At 38.0% G+C, this 14233-nt stretch overlaps 1 pseudogene; it reads left to right on the top strand.

Moving 5' to 3' along the window:
• The first annotated feature begins 1992 nt into the window (after positions 1-1992).
• Positions 1993-2895, top strand: LOC122903564 (annotated as a pseudogene).
• Positions 2896-14233: the final 11338 nt, after the last annotated feature.

Genomic DNA, 14233 nt, shown 5'->3' with positions numbered 1-14233 from the left:
CAGAGCACTCTGTTCTTCTTAACAAGACCTGTTCTCAGTGGTACTAGTTAAGCAGAGCCTAATCTGCTGGGATATCGTCAGAGCATACCAAAAGGCCAAAAAGACAATTTTAAAAGATGGAACAAGCATCACAAACAGATATGGTAGGAATGGTAGAATTATCAAACCAGGACTTTAAAATGTTATGACTAATATGCTAAGGGCTCTAATGGATAAAGTAGACAGCAATGTAAGAACAGATGGGTAATGTAAGCAGAAAGATGGAAATCCTAAAAAGGAACCAAAAAAGAAATGCTAGAGACCAAAAACATCATAACATAAAGAATGCTTTTGATGGGATTACTAGTAGAATGGACATAGTCTGTTCTTAAGGATATTGCAACAAAAACCTCCAAGTCAAAAAGCAAAGAGAACAAAGACTGAAAGAAAAAAATGACACCACCACCATAACAGAGTATCTAAGGACTGCATGACAGCTACAAAAGATATAACATATGCGTAGTGGGAATATTGGAAGGAGAATAAAGAGAGAAAAGAAAAGAAGAAATATGGTCTAAACAATAATGACTGAGAATTACCTTAAATTAATGTTACACATGAAAACACAGATTCAGGAAGCTCAGAGGACACCTAGTAGGATTGCTGCCATAAAAACTACACCTAGGCATATCACTTTGAAATTAAGAAGGAGCACCTGGGTGGCTCAGTGGGTTAAGCCTCTGCCTTCAGCTCAGATCATGATCTCAGGGTCCTGGGATCGAGTCCCACATCGGGCTCTCTGCTCAGTGGGGAGCCTGCTTCCTCCTCTCTCTCTCTCTCTGCCTGCCTCTCTGCCTACTTGTGATCTCTCTCTCTCTCTCTCTCTGTCAAATAAATAAATAAATAAATAAATTCTTTAAAAAAAAAAAAAGAAAGAAATTAAGAAAATCTTGAAAGACATCAGGAAAGGGGGTAGAAGGACACCTTACCTCCAGAGTAACAAAAATAAGAATTACATGCAACTTCTCCTAAGAAACCTTGAAAGTAGAGTAGGGGGTGCCTAGTTGGCTCAGTCAGTTCAGAGTCTGACTCATGATTTCAGCTCAGGTCGTGATCTCTGGGTCTAGAATTGAGCCCTGTGTCGGGTTCTGTGCTGGTCATGGAGCCTGCTTAAGGCTCCTATCCTATCTCTCCTCCTTCTGCCTGTTCCCCCTAAAAAAAAGAGGTGGCGAGTAAAATATATACAGTGCAGGCATGCTTCAATTTATTGTGCTTCACAGATGCTGTGTTTTTTACAAATTGAAGGTTTGTGGGCACCCTGCATACAGCAAATCTATTGGTGCTATTTTTCCAACAGGATTTGTTCATTTCATGTCTCTGTATCACATTTTGGTAGTTCTTGTGGTATTTCAAACATTTTCATTATTATTTTATTTGTTATGGTGATCTGTGATCTGTAATCTTTGATGTTACTCCTGCAATTGTTTTGGGGTGCCACCCACTGCGGCCCTACAAGACAGCAAACTTAATTGATAAATGTTATGTGTGTTTTGACTGCTCTACTAGCTGGCCATTCCCCCATCTCTCTCCCTCTCCATTGCCTCCCTATTTGCCGAGACACGGGACTATTAAAATTACGTCAATTAATAACTCTGCAATGGCCTCTAAGTGTTCAAGTGAAAGGAAAAACCACACATTTCTCACTTTAAAAGCTAGAGATAATTAAGCTTAGTGAGGAAGGCATGTCAAAAGCTGACATAGGCTGAAAGCAAGGCCTCTTACACCAAACTATGAGCCAAAAAAGGGATAAGTTTGAAGGAAATTAAAGTGCTACTCCAGTGAACATGTGAATGATAAGAAAGCAGCCTTATTGCTGATATGGAGAAAGTTTTAATGGTCTGGATAGAAGATCAAACCAGCCACAACATCCCCTTAAGCCAATACCTAATCCAGAGCAAAGCCTTAACTCTCTTCTGTTCTCTGAAGGCTGACCAGTGAGAAAGCTGCAGAAGAAAAGTCTGAAGTTAGCAGAGGTTGGTTCATAAGGTTTAAGGAAAAAGGGCATCCTATGATCCCACAAAAGCTTAATCAGTGGACCCTCTCTAGGGGCTAAGATGGATCTCGTGCTCAGTTTTGCAGATTTTTTTTTTTTTTTTTTTACACCATACATCATCCGGTTTCATGGTCTGAGGATGACCTCTTCCGATAAACTATTAGTCTCCAAACTGTAACAAATCCTGGTGTTTATATACTTTATTTCACTTTTGCAACACTGAGCTATTATTTTATCTTTTACCATTCATTAATGACGCATCCATAACTTTTAAAGAATTAAGTCTATAGAGAGATTACATTTGCTGTCCCATTATTGCCATAGATTAATATTCCTACTGTTTCATTACTTCTGCTAGAGTTGAGAGATTACAGCAAACTATATGATGACATAGGAGAGTTTCCAAGTGGCTGGTTTCAGCTCATTATTAGTATACTTTCTTTCCTCTTTTTCACTGATACCCTGATCTACTGGATTCACAGAGGCCTTCAGCATAGACTTGTGTAGAAACACACATATTAAACCTCATCATCTCTGGAAGTTCCAAACTCCATTTGCAAATCATGCTTTTTGTTCTTTGGAGGGCTTCCTTCAGAATCTACCCTGCCATATATATCCTTTTCTCTTTCCGTTACACAAGGTAGTATATTTAAGTTTGTACATCTTGTTCAATATCTGGACGATTACCATTCATGATGGCAATTTCCATGTTCCCCAAATCTGAAGGCCATTTATTAATGGCTCAGCCCATCATATAGACCACCAAATAATTCTTTGACTACAACTATGAATAGCATTTCACCTTGTGGGAGAGAATTAGAGGTTTGTTTAAAAATCCTTCCTCCTTTGAGATACCTGGATAGCTCAGTCACTTGAGCATCTGATTCTTGGTTTTCGGCTCAGGTCCCGATCTCAGGATCCTGAGACTGAGCCCCACTCTGGGCTCCGTGCTCAGCAGTGAGTTGGCTTCTCTCCCTCTGTGTCTGCTCCCACCCCCTTCTTGTGCTCTCTCTCTCTCTTTCTGAAATAAATAGAGATTGATGGGGGTTGATGCAGTCGGTAACTTCCAGCTGAATGCCCATACATCATCCCAAAAATCCTAGGGTCCTTAAGAATTATGCTAGACCTATTCTGCCTGCACTTTGCAAATGGAACAACAAAGCCTGGATCTATTTACAACGTGGTTTGTATTTTAAGCCCATTGTCGAGAACTACCACTCACGGAAAAAAAAAAATTCCTCTCAAAATATTACTGCTCACTGATGATGCACCTGGTTACCCAAGAGTTCTGACAGAGATGTATGAAATTAACACTGTTTTTGTGCCTGCCAACACAACATCCATTCTATAGTGAATAGATCAAGAAATAATTTTGACTTTCAAGTCTTATTACTTAAGAAATAGATTTCATAGGGCTCTAGATGCCATAGATAGTGATTCTTCTGATGAATCTGGGCAAAGTAAATTGAAAATCTTCTGGAATGCCATTAAGAACATCTGTGATTCATAGGAAGAGGTCAAAATTCAACATCAATAGTTGTGCTAAAGAAGTTGATTCCAGCCCTCGTGGATGACTTTGAGGGGTTCGAGACTTTAGTAAAGAAAGCAACTGCAGATGTGGTGGAAATAGCAAGAGAACTAATAAAATTTAAAGTGCAGCCTAAAGATGTGTCTGAATTGCTACAATCTCATGATAAAACTGCAGGGTATGAGAAGCTGCTTTTTATGAATTAGCAAAGAAAGTCTTACAAATGAACAAAGAAAATGGTTTCTTGAAATGGAATCTACTCCTGGTGAAGAGATGAAGACTGTTGGAATGACAACAAAGCATTTAGAGTATCACCTTAGTTGACAAAGCAGCAGCAGGGTTTGACAGGATTGATTCCAATTTTTAAAGAAGTTCTACTATGGGCAAATGCTATCCAACAGCTGCACATGCTTCAGAAAAATCATGTGTGAGAAGAAGAGTCAATTGATGCAGGAAACTTCATTGTTGCCTTATTCTAAAAAATTGCTATAGCCACCCCAGTCCTCAGCAGACACTACGCTGGCTGGCAGCCATCAACATGCAGGCAAGAACCATGACAAGCAAAAAGATTACAATTCACCAAAAGTTCAGATAATGGTTAGCATTTTTTAACGTTATTTTTTAATAAAGGTGTGTATTTTTTAGGCATAATGCTATTGCACACGTAATAGACTACAGTGTAGACATAACTTTTATAAGCACTAGTAAACCAAAGGAATCATTTACTTGGTTTATTGTGATATTTGCTTTAATGTCGTGGTCTGGAATGGAACCTGCAATATCTCCAAGGTATGCCTGTATACCTTGTGACCAAGTGGTACTTATCCCGGGTAGGCAAAGCTAGTTCAACATTCAAAAATCAATTAATGTAAACCAGCACATCAATATATTTAAAAAGAAAATCAATGAACATACCAATATATGTGGAAAAAGCATTTAACAAAATCCAACACCCATTCACAGTAGAAAACTCTCAGTAAATGAGGAATATAGGGAACTTCCTTGACCTAATAAATAACTTCAGCTACTGTCATACTTAATAGTGAGAAATTCAAAGTTTTTCCACCAAGTTTAGGTACAATCCAAAGATATCTCCTCTCACCACTCCTTTTCAACATCATACTGGAAGTTCTAGCTAAGGCAGTAAGATGCAGGTGAAGACAAAGACGAAGAAGAAATAAGGGATAAACAGATTGAGAAGGAATCTCTATTCATCTTTATTCACAGATGATTATGATCATCTATGTAGAAAATCTAAAAGATCTGACAAAAAATTCTTGGAACTAAGAAAGGTTACAGCAATATTGTAAGATACAAGTTTAACATACATAAGCCAGTGATTTCCTATATACAGAAATATAGGTAGGATTTGAAATAAAAAATATAATACCATTTATATTAGTACCACCTAAAATTAAACACCTAGGTATCAATTTAACAAAAATGTATACAATATCTATATGACGAAAACCACAAAACTCTGATGAACAAAATCTATGAACTAAATGAAGAGATATTCCATATTGTTGAATAGGAAGACCCAGTGTTACCAAGATATGATTTCCCTAACTTGATCTGCGTAGGTATGCAATCTTAATCAAAATCCCAGGAAGTTATTTTGGGGATATTTACAAACTGATTCTGAAGTTTATATGAACAAGGCAAAGGACCAGGATAGCCACCACGATACTGAAAGAGAAAAACACAGTTGGAGAACTGACACCACCTTGACTTTAAGACTTAACATAAAGCTACAATAATCAAGACAGTGTTGTATTGGTGAATGAACAAGTAGGTCAAATGACCTGAATAAAGATCCAAGGAAAAAACCTACATACATATAGTCTACTGATCCTTGACAAAGTTACAAAGTTAATACAATGAAGCGAAGATACTCTCTTCAACAAATGGTGCGGGAACAACTGAACATCCACACACCAAGGAATCAATGTAGACACAGAAATTACATTTTTTCCAAAAAATTAACTCCACAGAACACAGATCTGAATATAAAAAGCAAACTAAAAAATTTTCCTAAAAATATTCTGCATATGTATGTATTAGATTTTATCCTTCTAAAAAGGACATTATGCTGTAGGTATCTTTCAGGACTTACTTTTTCTCTTAATATAAGATTGCTTAGGGTCATTCATATTGTTGTATGTCAGCCTCATTCATTACTTTTGACTGTTACAGAATAATCCATTATTTTTTATTTGTATAAAGAGACTATAATATATCTAAAAGAGTCATAAAGAGCTTCTACTGAAAGTTTAAACATTTTGGTTTTCATACTGAAGTCTTTAGTCCTTCTGAAGGTTCTTGTACATCCCATAAGGTAGAGACCCAAACCATCTCTTTCCAGATGTGTAACTTTTTTTCCAGATCCATTTACTGAACTGTCCCTCATTTTCCCACTGATCTAAAATGTCCCACATATGATGTCCCAAAGTTCCATAGTTGTGTAGGTCTGTTTCAGGATTCCTTGTTCCACTGGCCGGTTGGTTTATCTCTATACTGACTCACTTTTTATTAGCTTCTTAGTAAATCCTGGTATTTGGTAGGGTGAGTTCCTATTCTCTTTTTCAAAAACAGGGTACCTGGTTTTTGGCCCTTTGCTTTTTCATTAAAATTTTAGTATCATCTTAAGTCTATAAACTATTTAGATTTTGATTACAAAAGTACTGGAAATGTAATGTCTATTGTAATGTGAGGATCTGTGGCTTTAAGTCTCCAGTTTTCCTGGGCATGACCATGTTAATTCTCTACTCAGAGCTTTTTGTGTTTGAGGTATGTTTCATAATGCCTCTGTAGATTTCTTGCATACCTTTTGTTATATTTAGTCTAAGAGTATTTGATATTCTCTAATACCATAATAATATCTTCTTTTTAATTGTTTCCAAGGACTTTGTTGCTGGAATATAGAAATTGAACTGACTTTTAAATTTATTTTTATATATAATCCTCTTGGGAAACGTTTTTTCTGATTTCTAATGATGTGTTTATAGAATTTTCTGGGTCTTCACAAAAACTTCACATCATCTACAAAAAGTGATATTTTAATTTCCTCTATTTTGCTCTTTATTTATTCCTCTAATCCATTTTTCTTGTTTCACTATGCTAAGATTTCCATTAGAAGTGCCTATCACGGGGCGCCTGGGTGGTTCAGTGGGTTAAAGCCTCTGCCTTCAGCTCAGGTCATGATCCCAGCATCCTGGGATCGAGCCCCACATCGGGCTCTCTGCTCGGCAGGGAGCCTGCTTCTCCTTCTCTCTCTGCCTGACTCTCTGCCTACTTGTGATCTCTGTCTGTCGAATAAATAAATAAAATCTTTAAGAAAAAAAAAAAAAAAAGAAGTGCCTATCACAATAGGCACATTTTGTCTCATTCTTGATTTTAATGAGAACACTTTGATATATACATTGAGATCAGTGCTTGTTCTTGTTTATTATAGATAATATTTTTTAAAGACTATTTATTTACTTGTCAGAGAGAGAGAGAGCACACAAGCAGGCAGAGTGGCAGGCAGAGGCAGAGAGAGATGGAGGGTCCCTGCTGAGCAAGGAGCCCAATGCGGGTTGATCCCGGGATCTGGGATTATGACCTGAGCCAAAGGTAGTGGCTTAACCAACTGAGTCACCAGGTGTCCCTATTATAGATAGTATTCATCCAGCTATTTCTAGTATACTAAAAGTTTTGTGTTGAATCATTATTTTATCAGATGTCTTTTCCATTTAATGGGATGATTATTTGACTTTTCTCTTTTGGTTAATTGATGAATAACATATATGGGTTTCTGATAGAAACTGCTCATATACCCCTGAGATAAATTCATTTATTTTTGGTATATTATCTTTTCTTACATGTATTTGCATTCAATCTGCAATGTTGTTTAAGATTTGGGGCACCTATATTTTAAAAAGTAAAATGGGCCTGAGCTTTTCTATTTTTATAAAATCTTTTTTGGTTGTTTTGGGATGAGGGCTGTACTAGCCTTCTTGAATGAATTAGGAAATGCTTCTTTTTCTGTTAGGGGAATTTGGAGAAAAGAAAACATATCAATGTATGAAGTTTTATCCCTGGAATTGCATAAGAAATGTATTACATGCTTACCCTGGGGAAGAGGGATAAAGACTTACAGCACAGTGTGATGACAAGGGAGAAGGAGACCTCTGTTCCCTGAGCTAATCTCCCTGAGCTGTTTGGTTTATTCATCCTCTTCATATATTGCATAATAACTTAAGGAATAAATGTTGAAGAATGAAAGTATTTTCTGTACCACAAATATGAAGCCATCCTATCAGTGCTTTTAGAACCATGTTGGAGGTGGCCTTCAGGATACACACAGAGCCCAAGTGAAACACCTGGTATTTATTCTGCAGTTCAGATTTTACTAGAACTCTAATGTGTCCTATCGCCGTATAGGGGTATTTTATGTTTTGTTGCCCAGCATCCAATGTTCATAGTCCTGGTACCTGCTGCTACCTTCCAACAAGAGGAACCCCACACTTTCCCACTCCCTATGCTTACAACTGAGTGGGACTCCACTCCAGCTTTGGGAATGGTTCACAATGCCCAAACCCCGGTCAACCAGGAAACCACATTTGGCTGCTGATGACCTTTGCCGATGCAATCACAGCAAGTCTCGATGCTCTGGCTGGGAATGATGGGGCCAAGAAACCCTAATGTCTCTTGAGTGTAAAGAACGTGAGGAACTAGCCCGTCTATTTTGCTACCTTGCGTTTATTTAGCTCACCCGGACGCACACAGGAAGACAGACGGAAGGCGTGCAGAAATGGGCTGGGACTCTGGTGACATAACTGAAGTCTCTGATTTAATCCCTTCCTGAAGTTCCAGACCTATTCAGTGACCACTCCACTACCTGAACAAACAAGTCTAGTCTCTATTTAAGTCAGTGCAAGTATGGTCTTATTTTACTTGCCATACAAAGTTCCTTAACTGGCAGCACCCCTCTTTGTAATAGGAGGAATTTACCAAGCAATATCCATCCCTGGGAGAAAGAAAGGTACAGGCAAAGGCAAAACAGTTCTTCCACATTGTGTAAAAAAAGATAGATAGATAGATAAAACTTCAGTGGGTATGTGTGTGTAATTTAAGACAAATTAACAGTCCGTATTCCAGAAAATGCTGCCTTTTCAATTGGTTATGTTGCTTTAATGACCACATTGGGATTTTAAACTCCTGAGACATGGGTTCCTAAGGGGCAGAAAGAATAGAGTCAGGTAGAAAGTTCATAATATCTGCTGGAATCTTGATGCTTCCATAGGTGACTTTGGAAAATTAATATAAGGTGTTTTGAATGCACTTTCATCAACTCTACAATGAGCAAAATAACATTTCCCAGGCAGGTTTTTGTAAGAGTTCTATGAGATAAGAAGTGCTTGACATAGAGTAAGTGTTCAGTAAGTCACAGAACATTGTGGTATTCTTTTTAATTGAAATAAATTGTGTGTGTGTGTGTGTGTGTGTGTGTGTGTGTGTGTGTGTGTGTGTTGCCTTAAAAAATCATCATGTAGGGACGCCTGGGTGGCGCAGTTGGTTAAACGACTGCCTCCGGCTCAGGGCGTGATCCTGGAGTCCCGGGATCGAGTCCCACATCGGGCTCCCAGCTCCATGGGGAGTCTGCTTCTCCCTCTGACCTTCTCCTCGCTCATGCTCTCTCTCACTGTCTCTCTCTCTCAAATAAATAAAATAAAATCTTAAAAAAAAAAATTAAAAAAAAAAAATCATCATGTGAATGGAAACAGCCCCAGGTTTTACTAGCCTAGGGTATTTTATGTTACAAGTTATACATGATTTTTTTCCCACCTGATATTTTTCCCTTTTAATATTTCCTTTCTGGTCCAGAATGGAGAGAGATCCAAAGAGTCCATCTCATGGGCACTCACCAGCCCCTGAGTCTGCTGGATGGGCTCCCTCACCCCGCCGCTGCGCCCCAGGCTTCAGTCCAAGTGCTCCTTTGCTTTGGTCCCGGCTTGCCCAACTGCCACCAGGAAGCTCTGAGCTGGCCCAGTGGCCCTCTCAGGGGTGGTGCTGGCAACTGGACTCTTCTCTTCCCCCGGGTTAATGCTGGTAACCCGTTACTCACCTTGCTCATCTGTCGGATCTCAGTGCTGTTTGTGACTTTTGGGTCACTGCCCTTCCTGCTGCTGTTAGAAGCGTCACCCTCGCCACATCTCATCTGTTTCCAGCTGCCCTGCCTTGGTTCCACAACCAGATGTTCCAGTCTGTTCTGTGCCCCACCCCCACAATGAATAATTCCACTCCACAGCACTGGATAAAACCCACGGTGCTGTTTTCACTAAGCCTCTTCTCTAGTTTCAATCCATGAAACGCCATATGCAATTTTAACAAAAAAAGCCTACCTTAGTCTCAGTCACTAAAACAGCTCTAGGAAATATTTCTCTATTTGTGTATTTCTATTCTATATTACAGCTTTCTTCTCTGATATTGTATGTGGCTATAAAGTAGTGGGTACAAATGTGGTCCCATTTATTTTTTCATGCAATAAATATGGATTTAATGTTTTATTATAAATTGCTGCTAGTGTAAAAATTTACCTCTTATAATAGCATACTTTATTATTTTTGAAGTTGCCAGGGTGATCTTTTATTTTATATAGTTGATAACTTTATTTTGCAATTGACAGAAATAATTTCAAACTAGAATACACCTTCTCCACAAAGCAAATAAATAGTATTTTCAAGTGAATAAAAAGAAAGAATAGGCCTCAAATAAAAGTGGAATAACAGAGAGGATCATGTTTCAATTTTATAGCCTTTCTGTCCATGATACAACATTTGACTTGTAACCTTCCCTTTATGTGCACCATCTGCATACTGCTACGATACAGGATATGGGAGATGAGTCCAGGTCGTTTGGATCTATAATATTAAGTATGAACATAACATCTAAATAGAATGAGCCCGGTCTGGGGCAGTGGACTAGAAGTCATATAATTTCTATCTCCCAGCCACCATTCATTTGTTACGTCCTTGAGCAAATCATTTAACCTTTCTATGCCTCAGACTTTTCTAAGAAGTAGGATAATATGTATTCCCATCACAGGTATTTGTAGGAAAAAAAATTCAGAATTAAAACTGGCTGGCATTTTACATAAAAAGTCTTCAGAAAAAAAATAATTCCCGGGCAAGGCAGTAATTTGCAAACAAACTCTATCTACTTCAGCCACCACCTTTATATACGTGGATTCCTTGTTAACCTCAAGAGAGGGAGACAGACACATAACTCTCGCAAGAAGCCCAGACTAATATAATAATAACAACATCTATCAAGCACTTACCATGTGTCAGGCGCTGTTCTAAGTGCTTTACATATATTACCTCTATTAATCCTCACACTAACCATAAGAGGCAGACACTCTTGTTAGTTCAGTTTGGGAAAGTTAGGTAGTTGAGCAGAAGTAGACACGAAGGAGGTTAAACAGATTGCCCAAGGTTACACGACTGCCATGGGGCACGGCCATGTCTAGCTCTGTGGTCTGATGCAGAACAGTTAGCCCCAACCCGGAAGGCACAGCCATCCTTACTCTCTTGGACTCTGTTTGACAAACTGAGAACTGTTCAGAGGGGAAACTAATTCCAGTGGAAGACATGGCCAACGAGCACAGATTCGGATCAAAAATCAGTATTGGAAGAAACATGTGAATTTTTTTTTTTTTACAGCATGATGCCTGTAATTTGGAATGTTCTTTAGACCAGTAAGCCACTCAGCAATTCAATGAACAATTCTTGAGCACCTACTATGTTCCGCATACTGTTGTTACCAATAAAGACATCGGTAAACAAGAAATAGAGAGTCTCCTTCTTCAAAACAATGTTCTCTTTGGGGCTGAAGAGGAGAGAATGCACAAATAACAAACAGGCAAACAAATCAAACTAGCATGCTTTCAGGTATTAAAAATTATTATGAGAAAGACAGGGAATGGGCTTATTTTGAGTCCCTGGAAGAGGACAAGAGAGCAAAATTAAAGGAAGTGTTTTTTTGGAAAGCCATCAAGCAGCATTAGAAGCAGGGTTTATAATTTTTCTAACAGTTGTATGAGTGAGAAAGTCCTTTTCCTACCTGAGTTGCTATGGAAGGCAGCAGGAATGCAGCAGCCTAAGCTACATGCTACATCAGTCTTCATATTTTCATTCGTGTTGGAAAAAGACACTGGTCTTCATCCTAACAGAAGAGTAGGCAAAGAACAAGAAAAAGAATTCACTGACGAAATTAAATACAATAATAAACAGGAAGCAACAAACATGAAAGTAAGTCTCAACATAGTTTAAGTGAATATCAAATTGCAATGAGATTTTTCCTTTTCTTGGTTTGGTATGGATTGTTCAAAATGTAATATCTAATGTTGGGAAGAGATGTGGAAAACCACACATTTTTCTACTGTGTAACAATTTGTTGAGTGCTTACTGTGTATTTTGCTAGGCAGCAATGACATACGCATTTTTTTTGACAAACACTTACAGAGGATCTATTATGTATGAGGTGGTTTCCCGAGGATTAGGGGTTCCTGGTGGATGGGACTGGTATGGATCTGCCCTCTGGGAGCTTACACGCTAGCAGAGGAGACAGACATTTGAAACACACACACACACCAAAATATACATAAAACAGGGGAAAGTGCTCTAAAGAAGATATCGTGGCTCCTATAGGAGGTAACATTACAATTAACCTAGTTAGGGCAGGAGAATTTTCTTTTGAAGAATTAACACTTGATCTGAACTCTAAAAGATGAGTAGAAATTAGTAGGGCCAATTGTGGGAAAGCACTTTCTGAGCAAAATCCACAACATGGACAGAAGCACGAAGGAAGAAGGAACTGGTATGTTCAAGAAACTGTAAGAAAAAGCAGTGTGGCTGGAGTCACGGGGGCAGGGGTCCAAGAAAGGAACAGTGGGGATGAGGCAGAGAGACAAAAAGGGAGCAGACTGTAGGGCAATGAGAAGCCGCTGCAGAGACTTAAGTATAGACAAGTGATAAGACCAGAAATAGTGGTGAAAAATGCAGAAAAGGTCTGTCTGTAAAGAACCAACAGTCCAGTGGCAGAAATAGGTTATTTTCAAATATAACTGGGGAAAATACAAATCGGCATAAAAATTTTGTTGGGCAATTAGGCAGTATCTCTAAATCTAAAAATCATTTGCATCCAGTAATCCTTCATATTCCAAGGAAATGCTTGCATATGTGCAATGATATTAGTATTACTGAAAATTACAATCAGTCTGAATGTCCATGAAAAGGATATCAAATTAATATAACATAATATGACCATAAAATGAAATACAATACAGGTATTATAAAAGAATGGAATGAATCTGCATATATTATCCTGTAAGGATGTTTTTAAAACAGCCAAGTTTCGTGCTGTCGGTATATTTCCACCCCAATTGTCTTAAATAAACCAACACACACAACACACACACACACACACATTGGGGGCTTTATACTTGAAACACTCCTTTTTTGCTAGATTGCATTATAATAATTATTTATTAAAATGTAATGTTTATCACTAAAGATACTGAAAGAGTATAGTTACAGAAGACATTTTTAAGGTGAATATGCATTTTTATAATAAAAGAATAGAAATGTATAGACAGACGAAAAGCTAGATGCTTGCCATTTTTGGTCAGCACACTCTTCCATTAAAAAGTAATGCCAACTAGCAGACAATATAATCAAATCAAGTTAACAAGCTAGAGAACAAATTCCATTTCCAAGTTTTTGCACAATTTGCTATTATTTTATTGCTGTTTATTTATTGCCAATATAGTATGACATATTGGTAGATAGTAATGTTTCTATTTGTTTTAGACCCTCTAAGCCTTTGAACAATGATTGGTTCATCATAAGCATCCAATAAATGATTGTTGAATTCTAAGACTCTCATAAAAGTTGACTTCTGATCCCTTAAACTCAAGAAATCAGCCTAAAAAAAGGCCAATACTTGAGGCCATCATGAGAAAGAGGCAACCCCATGTCCAAGAACCCCAATTTACTATCCAAAGAGAACATTCAAACTGACTGCTAACAAAAAGGATCATAGCCATGACTCCATCTGATCTCTGAACTGGTATTTCTCCAGACATCACAGAAGACTTCCTTTAAGGATAACGTCACAGCCGACTAAGATCCCATCAGGGACTTCTAATGCCCATTAAAATCATTCTAAAAGCTCTCAGCTGAAGCCAGCAAAGCATCATTTAATTATGCAGGATTTCTGATTGCTTATCATCCACCTTTTCTCATTCAGCTTTTCACCCCTCATGTGTCTCCTCTACGGAGAGTCTACGTCAATCTGAACAGTGGCCTTTGTTAAGGAAGATATGAGCAGGCAAAAGAGGGGAAGGATCAATCAGAGTCTGAAAAAAAATTGGGCAATAAACATGTGTTTTCCTGAAATTCCTACAGCATTGCCTCATTTACAACTTATTTATGTGATAGGCAGCCATCTTACAAATTTTAAATCTCACTTCTTTTCCCAACTGAAAATAAATTTTAATACATATCAAGTGAATGAGACTTATAAAATAGTTATATGTTTGGGAGTTAAGGAAATGTCCCATAGATTACTGATGAAGCAGGATTTGGAGACACACTGAAAAATGATTTTATAATCATTTTGCATAGAAG

The sequence above is a fragment of the Neovison vison genome, chromosome 3, assembly GCF_020171115.1.
Source record: "Neovison vison isolate M4711 chromosome 3, ASM_NN_V1, whole genome shotgun sequence".
Lineage (NCBI taxonomy): Eukaryota > Metazoa > Chordata > Mammalia > Carnivora > Mustelidae > Neogale > Neogale vison.
The sequence above is the reverse complement of the archived record's forward strand: the minus strand, read 5'-3'. Positions and strand labels throughout refer to the sequence as shown.